The 15,446-nt window shown below is 48.7% G+C and overlaps 23 non-coding genes and 1 pseudogene across 23 annotated transcripts; 4 read left to right on the forward strand and 20 right to left on the reverse strand.

Annotated features, from left to right (window-relative positions):
* Positions 1–449: 449 nt before the first annotated feature.
* Positions 450–612, reverse strand: LOC135036885 (U1 spliceosomal RNA). Its single transcript, XR_010231513.1, has one exon. It is a non-coding gene; the product is annotated as a U1 spliceosomal RNA (small nuclear RNA).
* Positions 613–764: 152 nt separating this feature from the next.
* LOC135037012 (U1 spliceosomal RNA) lies at positions 765–928 on the reverse strand. The gene has a single exon (XR_010231628.1). It is a non-coding gene; the product is annotated as a U1 spliceosomal RNA (small nuclear RNA).
* Positions 929–1,613: 685 nt separating this feature from the next.
* LOC135036935 (U1 spliceosomal RNA) lies at positions 1,614–1,765 on the reverse strand (annotated as a pseudogene).
* A 152-nt stretch (positions 1,766–1,917) lies between these two features.
* LOC135036865 (U1 spliceosomal RNA) lies at positions 1,918–2,081 on the reverse strand. The gene has a single exon (XR_010231493.1). It is a non-coding gene; the product is annotated as a U1 spliceosomal RNA (small nuclear RNA).
* A 674-nt stretch (positions 2,082–2,755) lies between these two features.
* LOC135036878 (U1 spliceosomal RNA) lies at positions 2,756–2,918 on the reverse strand. Its single transcript, XR_010231505.1, has one exon. It is a non-coding gene; the product is annotated as a U1 spliceosomal RNA (small nuclear RNA).
* Positions 2,919–3,070: 152 nt separating this feature from the next.
* Positions 3,071–3,234, reverse strand: LOC135036902 (U1 spliceosomal RNA). Its single transcript, XR_010231527.1, has one exon. It is a non-coding gene; the product is annotated as a U1 spliceosomal RNA (small nuclear RNA).
* Positions 3,235–3,908: 674 nt separating this feature from the next.
* Positions 3,909–4,071, reverse strand: LOC135036888 (U1 spliceosomal RNA). Its single transcript, XR_010231517.1, has one exon. It is a non-coding gene; the product is annotated as a U1 spliceosomal RNA (small nuclear RNA).
* A 152-nt stretch (positions 4,072–4,223) lies between these two features.
* Positions 4,224–4,387, reverse strand: LOC135036996 (U1 spliceosomal RNA). Its single transcript, XR_010231612.1, has one exon. It is a non-coding gene; the product is annotated as a U1 spliceosomal RNA (small nuclear RNA).
* A 674-nt stretch (positions 4,388–5,061) lies between these two features.
* Positions 5,062–5,224, reverse strand: LOC135036873 (U1 spliceosomal RNA). Its single transcript, XR_010231501.1, has one exon. It is a non-coding gene; the product is annotated as a U1 spliceosomal RNA (small nuclear RNA).
* A 152-nt stretch (positions 5,225–5,376) lies between these two features.
* Positions 5,377–5,540, reverse strand: LOC135036913 (U1 spliceosomal RNA). The gene has a single exon (XR_010231538.1). It is a non-coding gene; the product is annotated as a U1 spliceosomal RNA (small nuclear RNA).
* Positions 5,541–8,259: 2,719 nt separating this feature from the next.
* Positions 8,260–8,423, reverse strand: LOC135036890 (U1 spliceosomal RNA). The gene has a single exon (XR_010231519.1). It is a non-coding gene; the product is annotated as a U1 spliceosomal RNA (small nuclear RNA).
* A 614-nt stretch (positions 8,424–9,037) lies between these two features.
* LOC135036904 (U1 spliceosomal RNA) lies at positions 9,038–9,200 on the reverse strand. The gene has a single exon (XR_010231529.1). It is a non-coding gene; the product is annotated as a U1 spliceosomal RNA (small nuclear RNA).
* Positions 9,201–9,352: 152 nt separating this feature from the next.
* Positions 9,353–9,516, reverse strand: LOC135036870 (U1 spliceosomal RNA). Its single transcript, XR_010231499.1, has one exon. It is a non-coding gene; the product is annotated as a U1 spliceosomal RNA (small nuclear RNA).
* Positions 9,517–10,186: 670 nt separating this feature from the next.
* Positions 10,187–10,349, reverse strand: LOC135036921 (U1 spliceosomal RNA). The gene has a single exon (XR_010231544.1). It is a non-coding gene; the product is annotated as a U1 spliceosomal RNA (small nuclear RNA).
* Positions 10,350–10,501: 152 nt separating this feature from the next.
* Positions 10,502–10,665, reverse strand: LOC135036864 (U1 spliceosomal RNA). The gene has a single exon (XR_010231492.1). It is a non-coding gene; the product is annotated as a U1 spliceosomal RNA (small nuclear RNA).
* A 671-nt stretch (positions 10,666–11,336) lies between these two features.
* On the reverse strand, positions 11,337–11,499 carry LOC135036916 (U1 spliceosomal RNA). Its single transcript, XR_010231541.1, has one exon. It is a non-coding gene; the product is annotated as a U1 spliceosomal RNA (small nuclear RNA).
* Positions 11,500–11,651: 152 nt separating this feature from the next.
* LOC135037011 (U1 spliceosomal RNA) lies at positions 11,652–11,815 on the reverse strand. Its single transcript, XR_010231627.1, has one exon. It is a non-coding gene; the product is annotated as a U1 spliceosomal RNA (small nuclear RNA).
* Positions 11,816–12,486: 671 nt separating this feature from the next.
* Positions 12,487–12,649, reverse strand: LOC135036907 (U1 spliceosomal RNA). The gene has a single exon (XR_010231532.1). It is a non-coding gene; the product is annotated as a U1 spliceosomal RNA (small nuclear RNA).
* Positions 12,650–12,801: 152 nt separating this feature from the next.
* On the reverse strand, positions 12,802–12,965 carry LOC135037025 (U1 spliceosomal RNA). The gene has a single exon (XR_010231641.1). It is a non-coding gene; the product is annotated as a U1 spliceosomal RNA (small nuclear RNA).
* A 671-nt stretch (positions 12,966–13,636) lies between these two features.
* LOC135036942 (U1 spliceosomal RNA) lies at positions 13,637–13,793 on the reverse strand. The gene has a single exon (XR_010231560.1). It is a non-coding gene; the product is annotated as a U1 spliceosomal RNA (small nuclear RNA).
* Positions 13,794–13,937: 144 nt separating this feature from the next.
* LOC135036950 (U5 spliceosomal RNA) lies at positions 13,938–14,053 on the forward strand. Its single transcript, XR_010231565.1, has one exon. It is a non-coding gene; the product is annotated as a U5 spliceosomal RNA (small nuclear RNA).
* A 270-nt stretch (positions 14,054–14,323) lies between these two features.
* Positions 14,324–14,439, forward strand: LOC135036951 (U5 spliceosomal RNA). The gene has a single exon (XR_010231566.1). It is a non-coding gene; the product is annotated as a U5 spliceosomal RNA (small nuclear RNA).
* A 286-nt stretch (positions 14,440–14,725) lies between these two features.
* Positions 14,726–14,841, forward strand: LOC135036973 (U5 spliceosomal RNA). The gene has a single exon (XR_010231589.1). It is a non-coding gene; the product is annotated as a U5 spliceosomal RNA (small nuclear RNA).
* Positions 14,842–15,115: 274 nt separating this feature from the next.
* On the forward strand, positions 15,116–15,231 carry LOC135036949 (U5 spliceosomal RNA). Its single transcript, XR_010231564.1, has one exon. It is a non-coding gene; the product is annotated as a U5 spliceosomal RNA (small nuclear RNA).
* Positions 15,232–15,446: the final 215 nt, after the last annotated feature.

A 15,446-nucleotide genomic window follows, 5' to 3' on the forward strand; every position in this document is an offset into this window, starting at 1 on the left:
TGCCGCAGATGGATTTGCATATGGTGATGTCATCCAAGCAGTTGGTCAAAGTTGGCTTCAACCCTCGTCTGCATATGAAAAGAGAAAAGGGGCGTGCAGGGCATGGTGGCCTTTTGCGGCGCTTGGCTGACCCCTAGTTTGCATTAAACACCTCCACCCTCCTTTGGTGTGGGGCTCATGTTGGCTATGCCCCAGCCCCTGAAGCATTCAAGCTGAATTCTTGCAGCAGCTGGGCACTGTAACAGCTCCAGAGCTGCTCTGTAAGGCAAGTAAAAGGGTGTGGGCCCTGCAGCACTACCTGTAGTTCGCATTGTGCGTTGGAAGGCACAAAGTAAGCAGACAGGAGGAGAAGTCAGGATAGTGCGCAAGGGCATAGAAGGGAGCGGCTCAAGAAAAGAGAAGTGGAAACAGACAGCAAACTAGGCTGGAGAGAGACCTGAGACAAAGAGATCTGAATTATACGAGAGCCGACCAGGGGAAACACAAATTATGCAGTCAAGTTTCCCACATTTGGGGAAATCGCAGGAGCAGCACACCCAGAGTGCAATGGGTGAGCCTTGCCCTGGGAGAAGCACCTTCATGATCATAGTATCTCACCTGGCAGGTAAGTAGGAGTTGGGCTAGAGCTGGGGAGGGTCGCTGCTCGGGTACCCCCCTGTAAAGTGAAGGAGATCCAACTGAGGCAGCACAAGGGAACTCTCGAAAGAAGAACAAGGCTAGAGGAAAATCTGAGACAAAGAAATCTGACTTTTACCAGAGCTGACCAGAGGAAAGCACAAACACAGTCCCCCACTACCACAAATAATGCAGTCAAGTTTCCCACATTTGGGGAAATCACAGAGGTCAGCATACCCAAAATGCAATGAATGAACCTCACCCTGGGAGAACAATCTTCATGACCATGGTATCTCCTATGCAAAATAAGTATGATTTGGAATAGGGCTGGGAAGGGCCGCTGCTCATGCACATCTCTGTCAAGTAAAGGAGATTCAACTGAGGCAGCACAAGGGAACTCTCATCTGGGGACAACAACTGCAGGGAGAACACATATTTTCAGATGAACATGGGAGGGCAGAAGGCTGCCTAATACTGAAGCACCCCCAAACAACAAACCAAATGCAACAACTAGTGCAAGCATTCCTGGGGGAAGTTCTGCAGAAGATGGATTTGCATACGGTGATGTCATCCAAGCAGTGGGTCAAAGTTGGCTTCAACCCTCATCTGCATATGAAAAGAGAAAAGGGGCGTGCAGGGCATGGCGGCCTTTTGCGGTGCTTGGATGACCCCTAGTTCGCATTAAACACCTCCACCCTCCTTCGGTGTGGGGCTCATGTTGGCTATGCCCCAGCCCCTGAAGCATTCAAGCTGATTTCTTGCAGCAGCTGGGCACTGTAACAGCTCCAGAGCTGCTCTGTAAGGCAAGTAAAAGGGTGTGGGCCCTGCAGCACTACCTGTAGTTTGCATTGTGCATTGGAAGGCACAAAGTAAGCAGATGGGAGGAGAAGTCAGGATAGTGCACAAGGGTATAGAAGGGAGCGGCTGAAGAAAAGAGAAGTGGAAACAGACAGAAAACTAGGCTGGAGAGAGACCTGAGACAAAGAGATCTGAATTATACGTGAGCCGACCAGGGGAAACACAAATTATGCAGTCAAGATTCCCACATTTGGGGAAATCGCAGGAGCATCACACCCAGAGTACAATGGGTGAGCCTTGCCCTGGGAGAAGCACCTTCATGATCATAGTATCTCACCTGGCAGGTAAGTAGGAGTTGGGCTAGAGCTGGGGAGGGTCGCTGCTCGGGTACCCCCCTGTAAAGTGAAGGAGATCCAACTGAGGCAGCACAAGGGAACTCTCGAAAGAAGAACAAGGCTAAAGGAAAATCTGAGACAAAGAAATCTGACTTTTACCAGAGCTGACCAGAGGAAAGCACAAACACAGTCTCCCACTACCACAAATAATGCAGTCAAGTTTCCGACATTTGGGGAAATCACAGGGGTCAGCATACCCAAAATGCAATGAATGAACCTCACCCTGGGAGAAAAATCTTCATGACCATGGTATCTCCTATGCAAAATAAGTATGATTTGGAATAGGGCTGGGGAGGGCCGCTGCTCATGCACATCTCTGTCAAGTAAAGGAGATTCAACTGAGGCAGCACAAGGGAACTCTCATCTTGGGACAACAACTGCAGGGAGAACATATATTTTCAGATGAACATGGGAGGGCAGAAGGCTGCCTAATACTGAAGCACCCCCAAACAACAAACCAAATGCAACAACTAGTGCAAGCATTCCTGGGGGAAGGCCTGCCGCAGATGGATTTGCATATGGTGATGTCATCCAAGCAGTGGGTCAAAGTTGGCTTCAACCCTCGTCTGCATATGAAAAGAGAAAAGGGGCGTGCAGGGCATGGTGGCCTTTTGCGGCGCTTGGCTGACCCCTAGTTTGCATTAAACACCTCCACCCTCCTTTGGTGTGGGGCTCATGTTGGCTATGCCCCAGCCCCTGAAGCATTCAAGCTGATTTCTTGCAGCAGCTGGGCACTGTAACAGCTCCAGAGCTGCTCTGTAAGGCAAGTAAAAGGGTGTGGGCCCTGCAGCACTACCTGTAGTTCGCATTGTGCATTGGAAGGCACAAAGTAAGCAGACGGGAGGAGAAGTCAGGATAGTGCACAAGGGTATAGAAGGGAGCGGCTGAAGAAAAGAGAAGTGGAAACAGACAGCAAACTAGGCTGGAGAGAGACCTGAGACAAAGAGATCTGAATTATACGAGAGCCGACCAGGGGAAACACAAATTATGCAGTCAAGTTTCCCACATTTGGGGAAATCGCAGGGGCAGCACACCCAGAGTGCAATGGGTGAGCCTTGCCCTGGGAGAAGCACCTTCATGATCATAGTATCTCACCTGGCAGGTAAGTAGGAGTTGGGCTAGAGCTGGGGAGGGTCGCTGCTCGGGTTCCCCCCTGTGAAGTGAAGGAGATCCAACTGAGGCAGCACCAGGGAACTCTCGAAAGAAGAACAAGGCTAGAGGAAGATCTGAGACAAAGAAATCTGACTTTTACCAGAGCTGACCAGAGGAAAGCACAAACACAGTCCCCCACTACCACAAATAATGCAGTCGAGTTTCCCACATTTGGGAAAATCACAGGGGTCAGCATACCCAGAATGCAATGAATGAACCTCACCCTGGGAGAACAATCTTCATGACCATGGTATCTCCTATGCAAAATAAGTATGATTTGGGATAGGGCTGGTGAGGGCCGCTGCTCAGGCACATCTCTGTCAAGCAAAGGAGATTCAACTGAGGCAGCACAAGGGAACTCTCATCTGGGGACAACAACTGCAGGGAGACCACATCTTTTCAGATGAACATGGGAGGGTGGAAGGCTGCCTAATACTGAAGCACCATCAAATATCAAACCATATGCAACAACTAGTACAAGCACTCCTGGGGGAAGGTCTGCAGCAGACGGATTTGCATATGGTGATGTTATCCAAGCAGTGGGCCAAAGTTGACTGGAACCCTCATCTGCATATGAAAAGAGAAAAGGAGCATGCAGGGCATGGCGGCCTTTTGCAGTGCTTGGATGACCCCTAGTTCGCATTAAACACCCCCACCCTCCTTTGGTGTGGGGCTCATGTTGGCCATGCCCCATCCCCTGAAGCATTCAAGCTGATTTCTTGCAGCAGCTGGGCACTGTAACAGCTCCAGAGCTGCTCTGTAAGGCAAGTAAAAGGGTGTGGGCCCTGAAGCACTACCTGTAGTTTGCATTGTGCATTGGAAGGCACAAAGTAAGCAGACGGGAGGAGAAGTCAGGATAGTGCACAAGGGTATAGAAGGGAGCGGCTGAAGAAAAGAGAAGTGGAAACAGACAGCAAACTAGGCTGGAGAGAGACCTGAGACAAAGAGATCTGAATTATACGAGAGCCGACCAAGGGAAACACAAATTATGCAGTCAAGTTTCCCACATTTGGGGAAATCGCAGGGGCAGCACACCCAGAGTGCAATGGGTGAGCCTTTCCCTGGGAGAAGCACCTTCATGATCATAGTATCTCACCTGGCAGGTAAGTAGGAGTTGGGCTAGAGCTGGGGAGGGTCGCTGCTCGGGTACCCCCCTGTAAAGTGAAGGAGATCCAACTGAGGCAGCACAAGGGAACTCTAGAAAGAAGAACAAGCCTAGAGGAAAATCTGAGACAAAGAAATCTGACTTTTACCAGAGCTGACCAGAGGAAAGCACAAACACAGTCCCCCACTACCACAAATAATGCAGTCAAGTTTCCCACATTTGGGGAAATCACAGGGGTCAGCATACCCAAAATGCAATGAATGAACCTCACCCTGGGAGAACAATCTTCATGACCATGGTATCTCCTATGCAAAATAAGTATGATTTGGAATAGGGCTGGGGAGGGCCGCTGCTCATGCACATCTCTGTCAAGTAAAGGAGATTCAACTGAGGCAGCACAAGGGAACTCTCATCTGGGGACAACAACTGCAGGGAGAACACATATTTTCAGATGAACATGGGAGGGCAGAAGGCTGCCTAATACTGAAGCACCCCCAAACAACAAACCAAATGCAACAACTAGTGCAAGCATTCCTGGGGGAAGTTCTGCAGAAGACGGATTTGCATACGGTGATGTCATCCAAGCAGTGGGTCAAAGTTGGCTTCAACCCTCATCTGCATATGAAAAGAGAAAATGGGCGTGCAGGGCATGGCGGCCTTTTGCGGTGCTTGGATGACCCCTAGTTCGCATTAAACACCTCCACCCTCCTTTGGTGTGGGGCTCATGTTGGCCATGCCCCATCCCCTGAAGCATTCAAGCTGATTTCTTGCAGCAGCTGGGCACTGTAACAGCTCCAGAGCTGCTCTGTAAGGCAAGTAAAAGGGTGTGGGCCCTGCATCACTTCCTGTAGTTTGCATTGTGCATTGGAAGGCACAAAGTAAGCAGACTGGAGGAGAAGTCAGGATAGTGCACAAGGGTATAGAAGGGAGCGGCTGAAGAAAAGAGAAGTGGAAACAGACAGCAAACTAGGCTGGAGATAGACCTGAGACAAAGAGATCTGAATTATACGAGAGCCGACCAGGGGAAACACAAATTATGCAGTCAAGTTTCCCACTTTTGGGGAAATCGCAGGGGCAGCACACCCAGAGTGCAATGGGTGAGCCTTGCCCTGGGAGAAACACCTTCATGATCATAGTATCTCACCTGGCAGGTAAGTAGGAGTTGGGCTAGAGCTGGGGAGGGTCGCTGCTCGGGTTCCCCCCTGTGAAGTGAAGGAGATCCAACTGAGGCAGCACCAGGGAACTCTCGAAAGAAGAACAAGGCTAGAGGAAGATCTGAGACAAAGAAATCTGACTTTTACCAGAGCTGACCAGAGGAAAGCACAAACACAGTCCCCCACTACCACAAATAATGCAGTCGAGTTTCCCACATTTGGGAAAATCACAGGGGTCAGCATACCCAGAATGCAATGAATGAACCTCACCCTGGGAGAACAATCTTCATGACCATGGTATCTCCTATGCAAAATAAGTATGATTTGGGATAGGGCTGGTGAGGGCCACTGCTCAGGCACATCTCTGTCAAGTAAAGGAGATTCAACTGAGGCAGCACAAGGGAACTCTCATCTGGGGACAACAACTGCAGGGAGACCACATCTTTTCAGATGAACATGGGAGGGCGGAAGGCTGCCTAATACTGAAGCACCATCAAATATCAAACCATATGCAACAACTAGTACAAGCACTCTTGGGGGAAGGTCTGCAGCAGACGGATTTGCATATGGTGATGTTATCCAAGCAGTGGGCCAAAGTTGACTGGAACCCTCATCTGCATATGAAAAGAGAAAAGGGGCATGCAGGGCATGGCGGCCTTTTGCAGTGCTTGGATGACCCCTAGTTCGCATTAAACACCCCCACCCTCCTTTGGTGTGGGGCTCATGTTGGCCATGCCCCATCCCCTGAAGCATTCAAGCTGATTTCTTGCAGCAGCTGGGCACTGTAACAGCTCCAGAGCTGTTCTGTAAGGCAAGTAAAAGAGTGTGGGCCCTGCAGCACCACCTGTTGTTCGCATTGTGCGTTGGAAGGCACAAATTAAGCAGACGGGAGGAGAAGTCAGGATAGTGCGCAAGGGCATTCTTTTCTCTTAGTCAGGGGGCAAGGCTTCAAAATGGGGTCTGCAACGGAGGAGACACAGGGGGCGTGGTCACAGCAGCTTTTCTCTACAGTCTGCACCAGCAGGAGCCTACACCATTTTTTATGATCACGCTGAACTGCAGTGCGACTGCAATTACAGCATGGTCAAGAAGGGAGGCGTCATGCTGGGTGGCCATGCCCTGTCACTGTGCAGGAGCCAGCACCGCTCACACACTAGTCCCCGGGTGCAGCCCCCAACCCCCGGGACTCCCGGAGCAACAAAATGTAGATTCAGGCCACCAGGCCACGCCCCTACCTATGAAACCATGCCTCCTTTTTACCATTGCGCTGTTTATCTGCGCGCACTGCATTACAATCTCCCTCGCCACCTCTCTGGGTCTCACCAGTGATAGTGACACCTCTGCCATGCTTGTAGCAGCTGGTCCTAAGATCTACGCCTCAAGCCCTGAGTGTTTGCCCTTGTGACTTGTTGATCATCATAGCGAAGCAGATGCTTACAGAAAACTGCAGGGGCTTAGACTGAAAATAAAAAAATTGATGGGTATAAGGTAGAGAGGAGCGGGTTCGGTTCTCCGAGAACCGAATTCCCCACGAACTCCACGTGGTTAACACTGGTCCGAGGCAGGCTCGGTTGATCCCGCCTGACTCGGAAAACCTGAACAAGGGAAAATGTCATCATCCCGCTGTCGGATTCTCGCGAGATTCGGATTCCATATAAAGAGCTGCGCGTTGCTGCCATTTTTACTCGTGCATTGAAGAGAGAGCGGAGAGGACGTGGCTATGTTCTCTCAGTGGAAATCTCAATATCAGTGCTCAGTATCAGTGGTTACTTATTGCTGCTCAGTAATACTAGTAGTGTGTCTCTCCTGCTCAGTGTCAGTTCTCAGTAGTATCCTCATCAGTGCTCAGTATCACTGCTCATTGTCTTGTGCTGCATTGTGGTGCTCAGCATACTACAGTACATTACTAATAGTCCAGTGCTGCATCTTGCTGCTCAGTGTCAGTTCTAGTATCCTCATCAGTGCTCACTATCACTGCTCATTGCATTGTGGTATTCTGTATACTACAGTAACATAGTAATATAGTATATATAGAGGAGCGGGTTCGGTTCTCCGAGAACCGAATTCCCGACGAACTCCACGTGGTTTACACTGGTCCGAGGCAGGCTCGGTTGTTCCCGCCTGACTCGGAAAACCTGAACAAGGGAAAATGTCATCATCCCGCTGTCGGATTCTCGCGAGATTCGGATTCCATATAAAGAGCTGCGCGTTGCCGCCATTTTTACTCGTGCTTTGAAGAGAGAGCGGAGAGGACGTGGCTATGTTCTCTCAGTGGAAATCTCCATATCAGTGCTCAGTATCAGTGGTTACTTATTGCTGCTCAGTAATACTAGTAGTGTGTCTCTCCTGCTCAGTGTCAGTTCTCAGTAGTATCCTCATCAGTGCTCAGTATCACTGCTCATTGTCTTGTGCTGCATTGTGGTGCTCAGCATACTACAGTACATTACTAATAGTCCAGTGCTGCATCTTGCTGCTCAGTGTCAGTTTTAGTATCCTCATCAGTGCTCACTATCACTGCTCATTACATTGTGGTGTTCTGTATACTACAGTAACATAGTAATATAGTAACATATAGTAACATAGTTTTTGAGGTTGAATAGAGGCAAATTGCCCATCGTGTTCAACCTGTTTTAAGTTGTGATGATTCTACATACTTGCTGAATAATGTTTTATGACTAGTTAGCTACTATAACTCATGTTACCCCCGGATTAACCATGTTGATATTTTAAGTATTATAACCTTGGATAGCTTTTTCATTCAGAAATGTATCCATTCCTTTTTTAAATCCAATTACAGAGTCCGCCATTACCACCTTCCCTGGCAGGGAATTCCACATCCTGATTGCCCTAACAGTGAAGATCATAGTATCTCACCTGGCAGGTAAGTAGGAGTTGGGCTAGAGCTGTGGAGGATTGCTGCTCGGGCACCCCCTGTCAAGTGAAGGAGATCCAACTGAGGCAGCACAAGGGAACTCTCGAAAGAAGAACAAGGCTAGAGGAAGATCTGAGACAAAGAAATCTGACTTTTACCAGAGCTGACCAGAGGAAAGCACAAACACAGTCCCCCACTACCACAAATAATGCAGTCGAGTTTCCCACATTTGGGGAAATCACAGGGGTCAGCATACCCAGAATGCAATGAATGAACCTCACCCTGGGAGAACAATCTTCATGACCATGGTATCTCCTATGCAAAATAAGTATGATTTGGGATAGGGCTGGGGAGGGCCGCTGCTCAGGCACATCTCTGTCAAGTAAAGGAGATTCAACTGAGGCAGCACAAGGGAACTCTCATCTGGGGACAACAACTGCAGGGAGAACACATATTTTCAGATGAACATGGGAGGGCAGAAGGCTGCCTAATACTGAAGCACCCCCAAAAAACAAACCAAATGCAACTACTAGTGCAAGCATTCCTTGGGGAAGGCCTGCAGCAGATGGATTTGCATATGGTGATGTCATCCAAGCAGTGGGTCAAAGTTGGCTTCAACCCTCGTCTGCATATGAAAATAAAAAAGGGGTGTGCAGGGCATGGCGGCCTTTTGCGGCGTTGGATGACCCTTAGTTCGCATTAAACACCCCCACCCTCCTTCGGTGTGGGGCTCATGTTGGCTATGCCCCAGCCCCTGAAGCATTCAAGCTGATTTCTTGCAGCAGCTTGGCACTGTAACAGCTCCAGAGCTGCTCTGTACGGCAAGTAAAAGGGTGTGGGCCCTGCAGCACTACCTGTAGTTTGCATTGTGCATTGGAAGGCACTTAAGAAAAGAGAAGTGGAAACAGACAGCAAACTAGGCTGGAGAGAGACCTGAGACAAAGAGATCTGAAGTATACGAGAGCCGACCAGGGGAAACACAAATTATGCAGTCAAGTTTCCCACATTTGGGGAAATCGCAGGAGCAGCACACCCAGAGTGCAATGGGTGAGCCTTGCCCTGGGAGAAGCACCTACGTGATCATAGTATCTCACCTGGCAGGTAAGTAGGAGTTGGGCTAGAACTGGGGAGGGTCGCTGCTCGGGTACCCCCCTGTCAAGTGAAGGAGATCCAACTGAGGCAGCACAAGGGAATTCTCGAAAGAAGAACAAGGCTAGAGGAAGATCTGAGACAAAGAAATCTGACTTTTACCAGAGCTGACCAGAGGAAAACACAAACACAGTCCCCCACTACCACAAATAATGCTGTCGAGTTTCCCACATTTGGGGAAATCACAGGGGTCAGCATACCCAGAAGGCAATGAATGAACCTCACACTGGGAGAATAATCTTCATGACCATGGTATCTCCTATGCAAAATAAGTATGATTTGGGATAGGGCTGGGGAGGGCCGCTGCTCAGGCACATCTCTGTCAATTAAAGGAGATTCAACTGAGGCAGCATAAGGGAACTCTCACTGGGGACAACAACTGCAGGGAGAACACATATTTTCAGATGAACATGGGAGGGCAGAAGGCTGCCTAATACTGAAGCACCCCCAAACAACAAACCAAATGCAACAACTAGTGCAAGCATTCCTGGGGGAAGGCCTGCAGCAGATGGATTTGCATATGGTGATGTCATCCAAGCAGTGGGTCAAAGTTGGCTTCAACCCTTGTCTGCATATGAAAAGAGAAAAGGGGCGTGCAGGGCATGGCGGCCTTTTGCGGCGCTTGGATGACCCCTAGTTCGCATTAAACACCTCCACCCTCCTTCGGTGTGGGGCTCATGTTGGCTATGCCCCAGCCCCTGAAGCATTCAAGCTGATTTCTTGCAGTAGCTGGGCACTGTAACAGCTCCAGAGCTGCTCTGTACGGCAAGTAAAAGGGTGTGGGCCCTGCAGCACTACCTGTAGTTTGCATTGTGCATTGGAAGGCACAAAGTAAGCAGACGGGAGAAGTAAGGATAGTGCGCAAGGCCATAGAATGGAGCGGCTTAAGAAAAGAGAAGTGGATACAGACAGCAAACTAGGCTGGAGAGAGACCTGAGACAAAGAGATCTGAATTATACGAGAGCCGACCAGGGGAAACACAAATTATGCAGTCAAGTTTCCCACATTTGGGGAAATCGCAGGAGCAGCACACCCAGAGTTCAATGGGTGAGCCTTGCCCTGGGAGAAGCACCTACGTGATCATAGTATCTCACCTGGCAGGTAAGTAGGAGTTGGGCTAGAGCTGGGGAGGGTCGCTGCTCGGGTACCCCCCTGTCAAGTGAAGGAGATCCAACTGAGGCAGCACAAGGGAATTCTCGAAAGGAGAACAAGGCTAGAGGAAGATCTGAGACAAAGAAATCTGACTTTTACCAGAGCTGACCAGAGGAAAACACAAACACAGTCCCCCACTACCACAAATAATGCTGTCGAGTTTCCCACATTTGGGGAAATCACAGGGGTCAGCATACCCAGAATGCAATGAATGAACCTCACACTGGGAGAATAATCTTCATGACCATGGTATCTCCTATGCAAAATAAGTATGATTTGGGATAGGGCTGGGGAGGGCCGCTGCTCAGGCACATCTCTGTCAAGTAAAGGAGATTCAACTGAGGCAGCATAAGGGAACTCTCATCTGGGGACAACAACTGCAGGGAGAACACATATTTTCAGATGAACATGGGAGGGCAGAAGGCTGCCTAATACTGAAGCACCCCCAAACAACAAACCAAATGCAACAACTAGTGCAAGCATTCCTGGGGGAAGGCCTGCAGCAGATGGATTTGCATATGGTGATGTCATCCAAGCAGTGGGTCAAAGTTGGCTTCAACCCTCGTCTGCATATGAAAAGAGAAAAGGGGCGTGCAGGGCATGGCGGCCTTTTGCGGCGCTTGGATGACCCCTAGTTCGCATTAAACACCTCCATTCTCCTTCGGTGTGGGTCTCATGTTGGCTATGCCCCAGCCCCTGAAGCATTCAAGCTGATTTCTTGCAGTAGCTGGGCACTGTAACAGCTCCAGAGCTGCTCTGTACGGCAAGTAAAAGGGTGTGGGCCCTGCAGCACTACCTGTAGTTTGCATTGTGTATTGGAAGGCACAAAGTAAGCAGACGGGAGAAGTAAGGATAGTGCGCAAGGCCATAGAATGGAGCGGCTTAAGAAAAGAGAAGTGGAAACAGACAGCAAACTAGGCTGGAGAGAGACCTGAGACAAAGAGATCTGAATTATACGAGAGCCGACCAGGGGAAACACAAATTATGCAGTCAAGTTTCCCACATTTGGGGAAATCGCAGGGGCAGCACATCCAGAGTGCAATGGGTGAGCCTTGCCCTGGGAGAAGCACCTTCATGATTATAGTATCTCACCTGGCAGGTAAGTAGAAGTTGGGCTAGAGCTGGGGAGGGTCGCTGCTCGGGCACACCCCTGTCAAGTGAAGGAGATCCAACTGAGGCAGCACAAGGGAACTCTCGAAAGAAGAACAAGGCTAGAGGAAGATCTGAAACAAATAAATCTGACTTTTACCAGAGCTGACCAGAGGAAAGCACAAACACAGTCCCCCACTACCACAAATAATGCAGTTGAGTTTCCCACATTTGGGGAAATCACAGGGGTCAGCATACCCAGAATGCAATGAATGAACCTTACCCTGGGAGAACAATCTTCAAGACCATGGTCTCTCCTATGCAAAATAAGTATGATTTGGGATAGGGCTGGGGAGGGCCGCTGCTCAGGCGCATCTCTGTCAAGTAAAGGAGATTCAACTGAGGCAGCACAAGGGAACTCTCATCTGGGGACAACAACTGCAGGGAGAACACATATTTTCAGATGAACATGGGAGGGCAGAAGGCTGCCTAATACTGAAGCACCCCCAAACAACAAACCAAATGCAACAACTAGTGCAAGCATTCCTGGGGGAAGGCCTGCAGCAGATGGATTTGCATATGGTGATGCCATCCAAGCAGCGGGTCAAAGTTGGCTTCAACCCTCGTCTGCATATGAAAAGAGAAAAGGGGCGTGCAGGGCATGGCGGCCTTTTGCGGCGCTTGGCTGACCCCTAGTTCGCATTACACACCTCCACCCTCCTTCGGTGTGGGGCTCATGTTGGCTATGCCCCAGCCCCTGAAGCATTCAAGCTGATTTCTTGCAGCAGCTGGGCACTGTAACTGCTCCAGAGCTGCTCTGTACGGCAAGTAAAAGGGTGTGGGCCCTGCAGCACTACCTGTAGTTTGCATTGTGCGTTGGAAGGCACGAAGTAAGCAGACGGGAGAAGTCAGGATAGTGCGCAAGGGCATAGAAGGGAGCGGCTCAAGAAAAGAGAAGTGGAAACAGACAGCAAACTAGGCTGGAGAGAGACCTGAGACAAAGAGATCTGAATTATACGAGAGCCGACCAAGGGAAACACAAATTATGCAGTCAAGTTTCCCACATTTGGGGAAATCGCAGGGGCAGCACAACCAGAGTGCAATGGGTGAGCCTTGCCCTGGGAGAAGCACCTTCATGATCATAGTATCTCACCTGGCAGGTAAGTAGGAGTTGGGCTAGAGCTGGGGAGGGTCGCTGCTCGGGTACCCCCCTGTCAAGTGAAAGAGATCCAACTGAGGCAGCACAAGGGAACTCTCGAAAGAAGAACAAGGCTAGAGGAAGATCTGAGATAAAGAAATCTGATTTTTACCAGAGCTGACCAGAGGAAAGCACAAACACAGTCCCCCACTACCACAAATAATGCAGTCGAGTTTCCCACATTTGGGGAAATCACAGGGGTCAGCATACCCAGAATGCAATGAATGAACCTCACACTGGGAGAACAATCTTCATGACCATGGTATCGCCTATGCAAAATAAGTATGATTTGGGATAGGGCTGGGGAGGGCCGCTGCTCAGGCACATCTCTGTCAAGTAAAGGAGATTCAACTGAGGCAGCACAAGGGAACTCTCATCTGGGGACAACAACTGCAGGGAGAACACATATTTTCAGATGAACATGGGAGGGCAGAAGGCTGCCTAATACTGAAGCACCCCCAAACAACAAACCAAATGCAACAACTAGTGCAAGCATTCCTGGGGGAAGGCCTGCAGCAGATGGATTTGCATATGGTGATGTCATCCAAACAGTGGGTCAAAGTTGGCTTCAACCCTCGTCTGCATATGAAAAGAGACAAGGGGCGTGCAGGGCATGGCGGCCTTTTGCGGCGCTTGGATGACCCCTAGTTCGCATTACACACCTCCACCCTCCTTCGGTGTGGGGCTCATGTTGGCTATGCCCCAGCCCCTGAAGCATTCAAGCTGATTTCTTGCAGCAGCTGGGCACTGTAACTGCTCCAGAGACGCTCTGTAAGGCAAGTAAAAGGGTGTGGGCCCTGCAGCACTACCTGTAGTTTGCATTGTGCGTTGGAAGGCACGAAGTAAGCAGACGGGAGAAGTCAGGATAGTGCGCAAGGGCATAGAAGGGAGCGGCTCAAGAAAAGAGAAGTGGAAACAGACAGCAAACTAGGCTGGAGAGAGACCTGAGACAAAGAGATCTGAATTATACGAGAGCCGACCAGGGGAAACACAAATTATGCAGTCAAGTTTCCCACATTTGGGGAAATCGCAGAAGCAGCACACCCAGAGTGCAATGGGTTGCCTTGGGAGAAGCACCTTCATGATCATAGTATCTCACCTGGCAGGTAAGTAGGAGTTGGGCTAGAGCTGGGGAGGGTCGCTGCTCGAGCATCCCCCTGTCAAGTAAAGGAGATTCAACTGAGTCAGCACAAAGGAACTCTCATCTGGGGACAACAACTGCAGGGAGAACACATATTTTCAGATAAAAATCTTGGTCATGCTCTGGTTTCTCTTCAGAACGAACAAATCTTTCGCCTTTTACTAAAGATTTCCGTGGAGAGGAGCAAAACCGAGTTTTATCTCAATTTTTGCATGCCCCATCTTTTTGGGGTTTCTTTTATCGGTTTAAAGATAGAATGAGTGTGCTTTAATGTAAGCTCATTTGCATAGAAATGACAGTAAATGTTTGTTTCTTTTCAAACAGAACTTTCTTGACCATGCTACTTGATTGAAAGATCTGGGAGCACATGGAATACAGTACAAACCATGCTTATAGCAAGGAGAAGACAGGTGAGAAATCTGCTTTCTTTCAAATTGGGCGCTCACTTTGATCTGAATGAGGACTGCTGGCACGGCACTCAGGCGACAGGTGGAATCTTGGTCATGCTCTGGTTTCTCTTCAGAACGAACAAATCTTTCGCCTTTTACTAAAGATTTCTGTGGAGAGGAGCAAAACTGAGCTTTATCTCAATTTTTGCATGCCCCATATTATTGGGGTTTCTTTTATCAGATTAAAGACAGAACGAGTGTGCTTTCTTGTTAGCTTTAATGTAAGTTTATTTGCATAACAATGACAATAAATGTCTGTTTCTTTTCAAGCAGAACTTTCTTGACCATACTAATTGCTTGAAAGATCTGGGAGCACATGGAAAAGAGTACAAACCATGCTTATAGCAAGGGGAAGTCTGGTGAGAAATCTGCTTTCTTTCTTTCAAATTGGGTGCTCATTTTGAGCTGAATGAGGACTGCTGGCATGGCACTCAGGCGACAGGTGGAATCTTAGTCATGCTCTGGTTTCTCTTCAGAACGAACAAATCTTTCGCCTTTTATTAAAGATTTCCGTGGAGAGGAGCAAAACTGAGTTTTATCTCAATTTTTGCATGCCCCGTCTTATTGGGGTTTCTTTTATCAGTTTAAAGATAGAACGAGTGTGCTTTAATGTAAGCTCATTTGCATAGAAATGACAGTAAATGTTTGTTTCTTTTCAAACAGAACTTTCTTGACTATACTAATTGCTTGAAAGATCTGGGAGCACATGGAAAAGAGTACAAACCATGTTTATAGCAAGGGGAAGCCTGGTGAGAAATCTGCTTTCTTTCTTTCAAATTGGGTGCTCACTTTGAGCTGAATGAGGACTGCTGGCATGGCACTCAGGCGACAGGTAGAATCTTGGTCATGCTCTGGTTTCTCTTCAGAACGAACAAATCTTTCGCCTTTTACTAAAGATTTCCGTGGAGAGGAGCAAAACTGAGTTTTATCTCAATTTTTGCATGCCCCATCTTATTGGGGTTTTATTTTATCGGTTTAAAGATAGAACGAGTGTGCTTTAATGTAAGCTCATTTGCATAGAAATGACAGTAAATGTTTGTTTCTTTTCAAACAGAACTTTCTTGACCACACTAATTGTTTGAAAGATCTGGGAGCACATGGAAAAGAGTACAAACCATGTTTATAGCAAGGGGAAGCCTGGTGAGAAATCTGCTTTCTTTCATTCAAATTGGGTGCT

Source organism: Pseudophryne corroboree, unplaced genomic scaffold (assembly GCF_028390025.1).
Source record: "Pseudophryne corroboree isolate aPseCor3 unplaced genomic scaffold, aPseCor3.hap2 scaffold_663, whole genome shotgun sequence".
Classification (NCBI taxonomy): domain Eukaryota; kingdom Metazoa; phylum Chordata; class Amphibia; order Anura; family Myobatrachidae; genus Pseudophryne; species Pseudophryne corroboree.